We start from the raw sequence: 13,049 nt of genomic DNA on the forward strand, positions 1-13,049 counted from the left end.
TTTAATCATTATTATTACTATCATTAATATTATGAATATTATTACTACTAAAATTAATATTAATATCATTATTATTAGTATTATAATTATTATTATTGTCATCTTAATTATAAGTATCATAACCATTATTAGTATTATTATTGATATTATGAGTATTATTAATTATTGTTATTGTTATGTTAATATAAATATTATGATTGTTATTATTATCCTTTTAGTTAGTATTATGTAATATCACTAAGTATTGATAGTATTATTATTATTATTATTATTATTATTATTATTATTATTATTATTATTATTATTATTATTATTATTATTATTATTATTATTATTATTATTATTATTATTATTATTATTAACATTGATATAAATATGATTATTATTATTGTTATGAATATGATTATTATTATTATTATTATTATTATTATTGTTATTACAAAAATAACACAAACTATTATTATTGTCATTAATATTAATATTAATATCTTTCTATAAATAATAGAATTATTAATATTGACATAAGTAATATTATTATCACGAATATTATAATTATGTAATTACTAAAACCATTATCATGACTATCATTCACAGTAGATTTAATATTTTTACGGTTATTATTATTAATATCATTATTAAAGAATTATTAACATTAATATCTTTATTAGTAATATTAAGTATTATAATTGTTATCATTTTTACTATTATTAATATTACTTTAGTATTATTATAACTATTATTTTACAAACAAAAGATGTTTCATATAAAAATATATATAATAACCATCACTTAAATATATAAATACTTTTATTTAAAATATATAAAATGAAAATATAATGAGGTAAATAAGTTATTGATATAAAGATTACATCACTAATAATAATATATAAATTTGTTCGATTACGATTATACGTTTTAATATATATATACAAATGATATAGGTTCGTGAATCCGAGGCCAACCCTTCATTGTTCAGTTTCGTCATATGTATTTTTACTACAAAATACAGTACAGTGAGTTTCATTTTCTCCCTTTTAAATGCTTTTGCAATATATATTTTTGGGACTAAGAATACATGCGCTGCTTTTATAACTGTTTTACGAAATAGACACAAGTACTTAAACTACATTCTATGGTTGGATTATTAAACCGAATATGCCCCTTTTTAGTCTGGTAATCTAAGAATTAGGGAACAGACACCCTAATTGACGCGAATCCTAAAGATAGATATATTGGGCCCAACAAGCCCCATCCAAAGTACCGAATGCTTTAGTACTTTGAATTTATCATGTCCGAAGGGAGTCCCGGAATGATGGGGATATTCTATATGCATCTTGTTAAGGTCGGTTATTAGGTGTTCAATCCACATGAATGATTTTTGTCTCTATGCATGGGACGTATATTTATGAGAAATAAAAATAAAAATCTTGTGGTCTATTAAAATGATGGAAATGATTATTTATGTTAAACTAATGAACTCACCAACCTTTTGGTTGACACTTGAAAGCATGTTTATTCTCAGGTATGAAAGAAATCTTCCGCTGTGCATTTGCTCATATTAGAGATATTACTTGGAGTCATTCATGACATATTTCGAAAGACGTTGCATTCGAGTCGTCGAGTTCATCAGGATTATTATTAAGTCAATTATAGTTGGATGTATTATGAAATGGTATGCATGCCGTCAACTTGCGTTGTAAAGAAAGTTTGTCTTTTAAAAACGAATGCAATGTTTGAAAATAGTATCATATAGAGGTCAAATGCCCCGCGATGTAACCAAATGTAATGTATTCGTCCAGATGGATTAGGATGGGTCGTTATAGGTGGTATCAGAGTGGTGGTCTTAGCGAACCATGTCTTGTATTAGTGTGTCTAACTGATAGTTATTTAGATGCATTAGTGGGTCTGGACTTCGACCGTGTCTGCATGTTAAAAGTTTTGCTTATCATTTAGTGTCGAAAAATTATTTGCTTATCATCCTTAAAGTCTAGACACGTCTTACTGCCTCTATTGCATAGATAGTGTATAGATAAATTCATATCTTAGCGTATCTGTTATTGTTACCTTTGCCTGACAGCTTCCGTAGATTCCTTCGTAACTTATGAGATTTTAGTATTATATATGCATATGTAAATTATGTATTGCAGGGTACTAATCTACATCCTATAATCTATTTCTTATCGAAAATCCTTAATCTGATCGTACGAGATGAATCCCTCAACCAGCTTGAATTCCTCGGATTCCGACAGCTATTCCGATATGGAGTTTCACCTAAGCTCCGAAAGCAGTGTCACCAGAATGAATCAACCAATTATCCATCCCCAATTCATATGATGAGTTCGTAGTCGACTTAATTAATGGAGACGCGAAGAAGGCGATACTTTTCACCAACCGAATTTACCTCTTGGCGATGAACCTGAAGCACTTATCAGCGAACCAGTCCGAAACACCATTTTCACCCTCATTTCCCGAATATCTCACCACGATTATATTCTATCTAAAATTCTAAACCTTATTCATCTACTCGTTCTGACCGACAATCATCCCGGAGTAATACAAGAAGTCAACGAACTTCGCGCTCGAGTAATCAATTTGGAGAATATGGTGCAAAACGTACCAGCTTCAGCAACATCACCAGCATCAACAGTACCACCAATAACACAAGTTTCAACATCACATGCCCCAATATTTCATTCTGTACCACGAGCATAATTGATGTTTTCTAGAGGGTGTGTATGAAACGGCTATCAGTTTTATATTTATTTACTACAGGAAATCACCTAAATTAAACTAAAACACAAAAGGCAAGTATACCTATCGTGTAATAATATAGCTAAGGTAAAGTCTGGGAGGTCGATCCGTGGACACTATTATTGGGTGTCTTACTAGGTCAAATTAGTTAATTAAGTAGTTAAACTAGATTTAGTGATATATAGTAATTATAGGTAACTTTGGGGGTTTTTACCGTTTAATGACCGGTTTGTCGATTTTAAAACTTAAGTCACAATTAAAACCTAATGCAAAATATAACTTAATTTAAAGTGTAAAGTAAATGACGATAATTAAAAGTACAATAAATTAAAAGTGCGATAAATAAAATGACAGTAAATAAAAGTACGATGAGATATAAAATAAAGGAATTATGCTTATTTAAACTTCCGTAATCATGATGTTTGACGTGTTGATTTTAATTTATTACCATGGGTTAATTGTCCTTTGTCCTGGATTATTTGATATGTCCATACGGTTTTGTCCATAATAGTCCATCGGTCATAATTATAAAGTGTGAGGGTCTTCGTCCAATTATCCTTATACCCGAAGTCAAATATTCCAACTAATTGGAGATTCGAACTGTAACAAGGTCTTAATACTTTGTTTAATGAATACACCAGGTTATCGACTGTGTGTAATCCAAGGTTTTAATACTTTGTTAACAATTACACCAATTACCCTTGAATGTAATCCACCCCTATTTTAATGAGTCTAGTAACTATTAAATCATCCCCGTGTCCGGTCAAATGAACAATAATTCGTACTTATAAATATCCCGCTCATCGTACCCGATTAAGCGTATGTGGTTATATATAGATACGTCAAATCATAACCTTTATATTAAATTAACGAGGTATCATTTAGTTAACATAAAGCCCATTAATAGCCCATAGTCTAATTTCCACAAGTGTCGATCTTTTGTCCAAACCCCAATTATGGTCCAAAACCCAATTATCCCGTCTTTAATATTTAGTCTAACATCACGATTACTTTGGCTTAAATAAGCATAATAATAACTTAGCTACGAGACATTAATAAAAATAATTTAAACATAACTTACAATGAGTATTAATAGCTTAGTGTTACACGGACAGAGTTTCGACTTACAAACTTAAAACATTCGCTAACATAACCTTATTATTATTAAACTTTAATATTAAAATTATAATATTAATATAAATATATTGAGAGAGTAAGAGATTTAGAAAATAGAAAAGGTCTATCTTTCATTACTCCGTAGTCTCATTTTATAGGCAAATGATGAATTTGAAATTTTCACTTATGACCCATTAACTATGCTCAATTAACAACTTTTTATTATTTATTATTATTCTTATTATGAATTATTTAAATATTATATTATATTCTTGTGCATAGTTGATATGTACTTTCAGCTCCGTTGCTTCGAGCGTTGAAAGTTGGTTCATGTCTCGGTTCCGGATTTTCGAACGCCTTTTCGTATAATTTAATATCTTGTACTTTGCATTTTGCGGCTTGTACTTTTGTAATTTTGAGACGTTTCTCATCAATAAATTGAACCACTTGAATTGTACTTTGTACTTTTTAGCTTTTTGGTCATTTGCGTCTTCAAATTGTCGAATCTGTCTTTTGTCTTCACCTTTTATTATTTAAACGATAATTACTTGAAATTAGAACAATTGCAACTAAAAGCTTGTCTTTCTTGAAGGATAATGCTATGAAATATATGTTCGTTTTTAGCATTATCAAATATTCTCACACTTGAGCGTTGCTTGTCCTCAAGCAATATAGAACTTGAATATAACTTTACTAGAATCACTTCTTTATTCTTCACACTTTGTACATAAGTGATTTCAATACGGCGATTATGAACAATGATGGTAACGATGTGGTTTACAGTCTCACATGACTATAAAAATTTAGATCCGTTAGGAAATTGGATCTTTATGAAAACATTTGATCTTTTGAAAATTCAATCTAGTTTTTACCATAGATAAGTTTTCCGGAATAACCCTTCACCGGTGTTGCAAAATGTTTTTGTGAGTTGTGTGGATTTTAGAATTGAAAATTTTAGCTCAAAACTTATGGTTTTGTGTCACCCACTTGCTAACCTTGTATTAGGAAAGCAACATGTCCAGTTTACTTGTTCCGTATATTACCTTTCAGTAAACTACCGTCCGATTGTAAAGGAAAGCGATGAACAAGCAACTGTTAAGGCAATGTCTAATGACATGCTTTTGATTATGGTCTATATCGTGTCGGATGCAATTACTATCCTTTGTAGGAGCAATAGTAAAGCTCACCCTATAGTTTTTCGGTCTAGCACAAGGTCCTGTCTTTGACCATGCTATACAACTACTGTTCTTACGGTTGACAACCGATTTGGTTCAGGTGACCTAATGAATTATGATGAATTCTCAGGATTTTACGTTCAATGGTAATGAACGCATTGAAAATAGGTTTTCAGAAAACAAATCGGTTTGTAATTTGATCAAAATATTTTCTCGTTCAAGTTCGAGTTTAGATATCATCGAATTCCATGAGTTTGTAATTCTCCATCTTTAAAGTCAATCTCAAGGATTGAGTAATATCAGGCTTAAAAGCTGATTTTTAATCTTTAAGGAGATTATTCTTACTGGAGGTCTGATTCATTAGTCTTATCAAGCTAATTTGCACGGCGCCCTCCCCATTTTACGAGACAGATCCTCTCATGGTTAGGATAAGTCTGACCACATGGCGACCCTGTTTGATGCCGAGGTCCGTGGATTTCCTGCTGATTTTAGAGATGACTTTTCTAGATTTTTCGTCAACCTACAGCTGGTCTGGACGACAACTTCTTGACCTAAATCAAGAAGCGTGTGTCTTTTTTGGAAGACTTTACTTCCTTATAATGATAGAATTGATTCATCGTGTAGATCCATCTTCTTTCAAAAGTATTACAATAAATCGGGTAAAACTGATTAGTTTAGTCCAAAACAAAAGTACCTGCAATAAGCTTGTACAGATATGTGATATATGTTTTAAAGAACTTGGTGAATTCTTCCACACTCAGCTTTTATTTATTTCTTTCTTTGCCTTTTTATTCTCCTCTATTCCATTTTAAATGAATTCAAGCGTTTTGGGTTGTTTCTCAATTTATGTCCTTTCCAAGGTAACAATAATTTCAGTAGTATCACCTAGTTTTATCGTTCATAAATATGTATAAACATGATTTTGAATTCATTTAGTTGAAAATTTTTCAAATTTTCACAAAATTTGGCAATTAAACCAAGCGTAAACCCGAGAGAATTTATAATCCTTCCCCACACTTGAGATCTAGCAATGCCCTCATTTGCAAGAAATCAGTAAAAATTTAAATTCATGAGGGTGATTAGTGTAGAAAAATGATTAAAAATACCGAGTTTGCAAACATACTGTTTTATATCACATTTGATATTTTACTTCTTATTGTTAAAATTAGTAGCTTTTGATGAACTTAATGTCAGTCTTTGAAAGTGCGCTGTTTTACCCTGTTTTGTACATAAGATAAACTACAAACATATATATACATATTTTTTTATTTATAAAAACCTTAACTTAATAAAACAAATAATTGAGTAATTCAAAATTTTGTTTTCCTTTTTATTTAGGAGGAGGTTGTTTCGGTACGTTTACCTAGTCCGTCCCTCGACAAAATTTTAAAATTTGTCATTTTAAAGCGATTGTTTTAAAAGCAAAAATTTTGGGGTTTTTTTTTTTGGTATACTTTAATTCAATAAGATTAAAAATAATGATAATAAAATTTCTCGTCCCTCCCTTGGGTAAAGCAATTTCGGTTCAACGACCTAGTCTTTAACTCACGACGAATTTTAGAAATCATATTTTTTAACTTAATGAGATAAAGTAAATTTTGTTTTTAAATTCACACCAAACTTAAATGTAAAATGCATAAAATTAAAAATTCATATTAATATTATTAATATTTTCATATTTTAGTTTTACAAACTTATTTTAAAAATATTAGTTTTTAAAATATTTACAAACTTAAATATATTGATTTTAAAAATTTACAATATTAATTTTAAAAATATGGTAAAAATAAAATTAAATTAAAATTTTTTTTGGTCTTTTATCCCACTTTAATCAATCAAATATTATTAAAAATATACGCCCCTCTTTTGGGTAAAGTAATTTCAGCTATATTACCTAGTTTTACTCTTGACGAATTTTTGAAATATTTTGGATTGATTGATTAAAGATATTTATACCTTATGAATAAACGGTAAATTTCGCAGTAATGTAATAAATTTTTGTATGATATCAATAATTTCGGTTTTAACACCTAATTTTATTGAATATCAATTTAATACTTTATAGCGAACAATTCAGCGTTTATTATCAAAAGGTTAAAAGCAGTAAAAATAAAAATAAAAACTGTACATACTTACCTGCTAAATGGAATTCTCAGTGACCCGCTTTAGCCGACTCATAAGAGAGTTGTACGAATTAGTTTTCCATAGCTACGTAAGCGTATCCACGAATTTTCAATAAATTTTCTTCTAAACATATGTACGGTCCTTCTCTGCATAAAGTAACGAACTCGGTATTGGAATGTGTCTGATTGTTCGAACATTTCCCTTCGTGTGACCATTTTCCGCATTTGTGATATCTTTCAAGGTGTCGTGCTCTTCTTTTCACTGCGGATTTTGATTTTCCTTTACCAAAATGTAACTTATTATGATCGTTTCTGAGTTCTTTTCTTACTCCGTCCAATTTGGCTCTTATTACTGATACCAGGTCACTCGAGAGTGTGTCATTATTACGTTTAGTGATCAAAGTGTGTAGCATTAGACCATGGTTTAGTTAACAGGAATTCTTCATCTCGTAAAACCTAAAAAAAAATAAAAATTCAGAATGGGGGGAGAAGACTAGTTCTTTAGGGTCTGCTAGGGAAAGACCATTCGGATTCCATTCTCGAGAACTATACGAAAACAGAACATCTAACTCTAACAGAAATTCATATTACCCTAAAAAGATTCGATTCTCCCCACACTTAGTTAGATGTGGTGTTGAAATTGTGATTGACTTCATTGTCAACTTCCATCGGTCCATGTATGTAATGTTTAACTTTGTGACCATTAACTTTAAATTCAATCCCATTTGAATTTATTAACTCTATTGTTCCGTATGGGAAAACTCTTTTGACTATAAATGGTCCAGACCATCTTGATTTCAATTTTCCAGGAAATAGCTTGAATCGTGAATTGAAAATAAGAACTCGGTCTCATTCTTTAAATTCTTTTGAACTTCTAATTCTTTTATCATGCCATATCTTCGTTCTTTCTTTATAGATTAATGAATTTTTATATGCTTCATGTCTTAATTCTTTTAATTCATTTAGTTGACTTAACCTTAAACGTCCGGCTTCATGTAAATCAAGATTACATGTTTTCAAAGCCCAAAATGCTTTGTGCTCAATTTCTACTGGAAGGTGACATGCTTTTCCGTAAACGAGTTTAAAAAGTGTGGTTCCATTGGAGTTTTGTAGGCTGTTCTAAAAGCCCAAAGTGCATCCTCCAATTTCATGGACCATTCCTTCGGATTTGATCTTACGGTTTTCTCTAGAATACGTTTTAATGCTCGGTTGGTATTTTCAACTTGTCCACTTGTTTGTGGATGATAAGCAGTGGAGATTTTATGAGTTACTCCATATCTTTTGAGAACTTTCTCAAGTTAATTATTACAAAAATGAGTACCCCGATCACTTATTAAAGCTTTCGGTGTTCCAAACCTTGCAAAACGATGTTTTAAAAAGTTGACTACAACTCGTGCATCGTTAGTCGGGAGAGCTTGTGCTTCCGCCCATTTAGATACATAATCAACGGCAACGAGAATGTAGAGATTATTATGAGATTTTGGAAATGGACCCATAAAGTCAATACCCCAAATGTCAAATACTTCACATACTTGAATGACATTTTGTGGCATTTCATCACGTTGACTTATTTTTCTGGCCCTTTGACAAGCATCACAGGATTTGCAAAGAAGGTGTGCGTCTTTGAAAATTGTAGGCCAATAGAATCCAGCATTGTAAACTTTTCTTGCTGTAAGTTGAGGCCCATAATGCCCTCCTGTTGGTCCTGTGTGACAATGGTTTAAGATTTGACTGGCTTCATCTCCGAATACACATCGGCGTATTATTCCATCGGGACAACTTTTAAACAAATGTGGATCTTCCCAGAAATAGTGTTTTATATCACTAAAGAATTTCTTTCGTTTTTGGTACGACAACCCTTTTTCAAGGAATCCACATACTAAGTAGTTTGCATAGTCTGCAAACCATGGAATTTCATTATAATCTATCTTTAATAGATATTCATCAGAAAAGTTGTCTTATATGGCCGATTCATTTAGAACTTCTAATTAAGGATTTTCAAGACGAGAAAGATGATCAGCGGCGAGATTTTCTGCTCCCTTTTTGTCTCGGATTTCAATATCGAACTCTTGTAAGAGTAAGATCCAACTGATTAATCGTGGCTTGGCATCTTGTTTTGAAAATAGGTATCTAAGAGCAGAATAGTCGGTATAGACCACCGTTTTAGCTAGAACGAGATATGAACGAAATTTGTCAAAAGCAAAGACAATAGCAAGGAGTTCTTTTTCAGTAGTTGTATAATTCGTTTGTGCTCCTTGTAACATCTTACTAGTATAATAAATAGGTTGAAATCGTTTTTCAATCCTTTGTCCTAAAACGGCTCCCATTGCAAAATCACTTGCATCGCACATGAGTTCAAATGGTAGATTCCAATTTGGAGTTATCATGATCGGCGCATTAGTGAGTTTTTCTTTAAGAATATTAAAAGATTTGATGCATTCATCTGAAAAGATGAATGGAGCATCCTTTTCTAGGAGTTTATTCATAGAAGTGGCAATTTTAGAAAAATCTTTTATGAAACGTCGGTAAAAACCGGCATGCCCTAGAAAACTCCTAACTCCTCTAACATTGGTGGGATGTGGAAGTTTAGCAATTACATCTACTTTAGCTCTATCTACTTCAATTCCTTCCTTTGAAATTTTATGACCAAGAACGATGCATTCATTGACCATGAAATGGCATTTCTCCCAATTAAGAACTAGATTTGATTGTTCGCATCTAATAAGCATTCGTTCAAGATTAACTAGACATGTTTCAAAAGTATCACCGAAGACTGAAAAGTCATCCATGAAAACTTCCATGCATTCTTCTATCATGTCGTGAAAAATCGCCATCATGCACCTTTGAAAGGTTGCAGGGGCGTTGCAAAGTCCAAATGGCATGCGTTTATAAGCAAAAGTACCATAAGGGCACGTGAATGTGGTTTTCTCTTGGTCCTCGGGTGCTATTGGAATTTGAAAATATCCGGAAAAACCATCAAGAAAACAATAGTAACTATTTCCGGCTAATCTTTCCAACATTTGATCAATGAAAGGTAAAGGAAAGTGATCTTTTCTGGTGGCGTCATTTAATTTTCTATAATCAATACAAACACGCCATCCTGTTACAGTCCTAGTAGGAATAAGCTCATTTTTCTCATTTGTGATGACAGTCATGCCACCTTCTTAGGTACACATTGAACTGGGCTTACCCATGGACTATCAGAGATTGGATAAATTAAACCTGCATCTAGCAGTTTAATAATTTCTTTCTTAATAACATCTTGCATATTAGGATTTAGTCTTCTTTGGCGTTGCACATATGTTTTATGACCTTCTTCCATAAGGATTTTATATGTGCAATACGAAGGACTTATTCCTTTAATATCATGAATTTTTCATGCAATAGCTGGTTTATGAGCTTTGAGCATAGAAATGAGTTGATATTTTTCATTTTCAGTAAGAGAAGACAATATTATTACAGGTAATTCGGATTCACCATGTAAATAAGCATATTCCAAATGGTTTGGAAGTGGCTTTAACTCTAATGTCGGTGGTTCTTCTATCGATGATTTATATCAATATCTGTCTTCTTCTTTTAGCATTTGAATTTCTTCTGTTGTTGGTTCATATCCATTAGCCATTAGTGTAGCTAACATTTTAGTTTCATCAATTGGTTCAGTTCCTTCTCCTAAAGAACATTCTCCTGTTCCTTGTAATTCTGGAAATTCTTCTAACAATTCTGCATGTGAATCTATAGTTTGAATATAATAACATGTATCATCTGCAGATTGTGGTTGTTGCATGGCTCTATCAACTGAAAAGGTGACACTCTCGTGCTCTATACTTAGGGTCAGTTTCTTACCAAACACGTCTATTATTGCTTTAGCCGTGTTTAAGAATGGTCTTCCTAATATGAGAGGAACTCGAGAATCTTCTTCCATGTCCAGAATAACAAAATCTACTGGAAATACTAAAGTACCAACTTTAACTAGCATGTTCTCCATTATCCCTCTAGGATATTTTACTGATCGATCGACTAGTTGTATGCTTATTCGTGTTGGTTTCAATTCTCCAAGGTCTAGTTTAGCGTATAGTGAATACGGCATTAAATTTATACTAGCACCTAAATCTACCAATGCTTCTATTGAACTAAGACTACCCAGAAAACATGGAATCGTGAAACTTCCTGGATCAGATAATTTTTCTGGTATCTTATTCAATAGTACTGCAGAGCAATTAGCATTCATAGTAACAGCCAAGAGTTCTTCCATTTTCTTTCTATTTGTGATTAGATCTTTCAAGAATTTAGCATATCTAGGCATTCCTGATATCACATCAATGAAAGGAAGATTTACATTTATTTGTTTAAACATATCCAAGAATTTGGATTGCTCGGCTTCAAGTCTCTCTTTTCTCATTTTACTCGGGTAAGGAAGTGGTGGTTGGTATGGTTTAATATAAGGTTTAGCCTTAATTGTGTTATCTTCATTAACCTTTTCAACTACCGGTTCTGTTTCCTTATCTTGCTCAGATTGTGGTTCTTGTGGAGTAGGAATAGCTTCATCAGAGATTACAGGAATTTCAGGTGGTTTAAGTGTAATACCACTTCTTGTGGTAATGGCTTTGGCTGTTTGATGTCAAAGCAGAGGGGTATAAAATACTATTAAATTTTAGCAGGAAATACTATTAAATACGATACAATTTTACACAAGATATTTATTTATTTATAGAATGGATATACTTAAACCTTGCTACAACACTTATAGGCAGTGTACCTAATCGTACAGTAGTGTAGTTTTTAGTAAGTCCGGTTCGTTCCACAGGGAAATCTTTAAACAAAGCTCAACGCTATATTAGTTTACTTTTATAAAAATACAAATATATATATAAGTAATATTATTATTATAAAGGGGGGTTTTTACCGTTTAATGACCGGTTTGTCGATTTTAAAACTTTAGTCGCAGTTAAAACCTAATGTAAAATATAAAATAAATACAAGACTTTAAATTAAAGCGTAAAGTAAATAACGATAATGAAATTGCGAATAATAAAAATGCGATAAAATTAAATTGCGATAATTAAAAAGTACGATAATTAAAAGTGCGATAAAATGAAATAACAATAAATAAAAGTGCGATAATTAGAAGTGCAATTAAATATAAAATAAAGGAAATAAAATATGATATAAAAGAATTATGCTTATTTAAACTTCCGTAATCATGATGTTTGACGTGTTGATTTTAGTTTTATGCCCTTGGGTTAATTGTCCTTTGTCCTGGATTATTCAATATGTCCGTCTGGTTTTTGTCCATAACAGTCCATCAGTCATAAATATAAATTGCAAGTGTCCTTGTCAAATTATTATTATACCCGAAGATAAATATTCCAACTAATTGGGGATTCGAATTGTAACAAGGTTTTAATACTTTGTTTAATGAATACACCAGGTTATCGACTGCGTGTAAACCAAGGTTTTACTACTTTGTTAACAATTACACCAATTACCCTTGAATGTAATTTCACCCCTGTTTTAATTATTCTAGTGGCTATTAATCCATTCCCGTGTCCGGTTAAATGAACGATTATTCGTACATATAAATACCCCGCCCATCGTGTCCGATCGAGTGTATATGGTAATTTATAGGGACGCCCAATTGTAAATCTTTATATTAACATTAACAAACTTTCATTTAGTTAAACAAATATAAAGCCCATTAATAGCCCATAGTCTAGTTTCCACAAGTGTCGTTCTTTTGTCCAAACCCCAATTATGGTACAAAGCCCAATTACCCAATTTTAGTAATTAGCCCAACATCATGATTACTTCGTTTTAAATAAGCATAATAATAACTTAGCTACGAGACATTAATATAAAAAGGTTGAACATAACTTACAATGATTAA

Source organism: Rutidosis leptorrhynchoides, chromosome 5, assembly GCF_046630445.1.
Source record: "Rutidosis leptorrhynchoides isolate AG116_Rl617_1_P2 chromosome 5, CSIRO_AGI_Rlap_v1, whole genome shotgun sequence".
NCBI lineage: Eukaryota > Viridiplantae > Streptophyta > Magnoliopsida > Asterales > Asteraceae > Rutidosis > Rutidosis leptorrhynchoides.